This window comes from Primulina tabacum, chromosome 6 (genome assembly GCF_025594145.1).
Source record: "Primulina tabacum isolate GXHZ01 chromosome 6, ASM2559414v2, whole genome shotgun sequence".
Classification (NCBI taxonomy): domain Eukaryota; kingdom Viridiplantae; phylum Streptophyta; class Magnoliopsida; order Lamiales; family Gesneriaceae; genus Primulina; species Primulina tabacum.
The window spans coordinates 21,428,913-21,431,412 of NC_134555.1; the positions used below are offsets into that span (position 1 = coordinate 21,428,913).

The 2,500-nt window shown below is 43.3% G+C and overlaps 1 pseudogene; it reads right to left on the reverse strand.

Annotated features, from left to right (window-relative positions):
• LOC142550425 (28S ribosomal RNA) overlaps positions 1-2,500 on the reverse strand; it is a 6,395-nt pseudogene that overhangs the window by 2,614 nt on the left and 1,281 nt on the right.

Here is a 2,500-nt window from a genome sequence, read left to right on the forward strand (position 1 = left end):
CCGACACCGAAACCGACGTATAGTCATGATTAAAATACGCTGAAAAATCATAAAATAATGCTCCTAAAATGATAGGGTCGAAATCTAGGTGGAATGGAGGCCAAAACACCAAACGCTCTTTCGAGAGTCAATTTGGCACATCGTACCGTAAATTCTCGTACGACCTCAAAAATGATCCAAATCACGAACGGTCAAAAACATGACCTTCCCAACTCAAAGGGGCACTGTCCAGTCCAAGGCCATAGGCTAAAAGCCAACCGAGAACTCGAACGAGCCACCAAATCAACACTGCAACTTGCTGTAAAATTCCAGCAACTGTACAATCGTGTAACTTGTGTTGTTTTCGAGACTACCGGCCATTGGGGCGTGAACCACCGACCAGAGACTCTTACCAACATACCAAGGAGTGATTTGAACCATGGCTAAGGGCTCTAGGCCAGCCACAACCCGCATCACACCATAACTCAACAGAAACTCCAACCGAGAACCAACGTGCATGCGTGTGTAGTGTTTTGCTTAGATCGATGTATTGCGTCGTTCCAATGGCCATTTTATTGACCATGGTGTACGATCTAGACATCTAGGGACATGGTATGAACCGTGGCTAAGGGCCATAGGCCAACCAAGATCCACACTAACCCAACCAACTCGAAATACATGTGCTGAAAAATGGAAGGGGCCGAAGGGTATAGGGGGCTGTTTTGATGTTTTGATTAAAAACCGATGAGCCATGGACCAAGCCACCAAAAGGGCGACTTCGTCATGTCTTAGATATGCTATAAGAGTGGTCCAACCATGGCCATGGGCCCTGGGGCAGCCAAGATCAGATCCTTTCTCCTAGACAACCAAACAGAATTTTCGAAAAGCGTAAATGTATAGAAGTGAAGTTGCATTCAATTTCTAAATTTCCAGAAACAAGGGGCTTGAACGAACGGACCAATCTGATCCTAATGCATCCTATTATGTGTATAGATGTCGCCTTGGGAACCTGGAGTCGAACCAATCATCTGAAACCACAAAACTCAGAAAAACGTGAAGCTTGGTAAGGGAAGGGCCGAAATCTGCATGCTAAAATTTTCTGAAAATTTCTGTCATGTTTCCGTTTTTGCACATAAAAGATGATCACGTAATGTTAAATAGATTATAATAGGACTTGATTGAGGTTTTGAAAGAAAACTAGACATGCTTGGTTTCGTTTCGAAAGAAAACGAACGAAACGACGACGACGCGGCACGGAGGAGTGGAACGTTTCTTTCCTTTCTTGCTCTCGGGTTTTTCTCCCTTTTGTTTGGCTATGAAACTCACGAATTTTACCTCTGAAATACTCTAAATTTTGGTGGAGAGGGAGAGGGATTGAGTGGTTATGAAGGTGAGGAGAAGGGTGCACAATATAAGGAAGATCCAAGACCAAGTCACCAAGCATTTGAATTTTGAATTTGAATTGTGGTTTGCTATCAACTCTTTGTTGGATGCTTCTAGAGTATAGTGGCCGAAATATAGAGCTTATTAGACTAGGATGATGCTCAATATTTACTTAATTAAGGTGGACTAAAAATAAAAAGATCATTATGGTAATTCAACCAAGAATGGGTCAAAGGGTGGTGAGTTGGCAAATGCATTGCCTAGCAACTATGGGGTGGGCCGAAATCCACTAATAGAAGGAATGGGGAGTGTTTTTTATTTACTAAATTAATAACTCTTAAAATCCTCACTAATCCCTTAAATAATTTAGTGAATAAAACCATTAATTATGCAACTTAAATGAGCTTATTTCTTAATCACCTCAAACATCTTAAATTAAATCCTCAAACCTCCTTTTTAACTTAAATGAACTTACTTGCTAGCTAAATTAACTTCTGGAAATATTTCTCGAATCTTAAATTCTATCTCCAAACTCCGACTCCAGTCCGGCCTCACTGAAATAACTGAAATGCTAAAAATCAAACTACTGAACTGAGATAATAAAATAATTAACTTCAATGAAATGCATTTAAATAATCATGCAATGAAGTCAATTAAATTTAAACACTAGAATTATGCATTGCCTATACGTCTATTGATTACGGGTTCTACACCCTACCTCCAGCTGAGCCGTTTCTAGGGTGGGCAGGCTGTTAAACAGAAAAGATAACTCTTCTCGAGGCCCACCGACGTCTCCGGGCTCCGTAACATTGCTGTCAACCGCCGCATCCCGGTTCAGGAATTTTAACCCGATTCCCTTTCGGAGCACGCGCTGAACACGCTGTCTGTCGGGGTTTGCCCGACCCTTAGGATCGACTAACCCATGTGCAAGAGCCGTTCACATGGAACCTTTCCCCTCTTCGGCTTTCAAAGTTCTCATTTGAATATTTGCTACTACCACCAAGATCCGCACCGACGGCCGCTCCGCCCGGGCTCGCGCCCTGGGTTTTGCGGCGACCGCCTCGCCCTCCTACTCATCGGGGCCTGGCCCTTGCCTTGACGGCCGGGTATAGGTCACGCGCTTCAGCGCCATCCATTT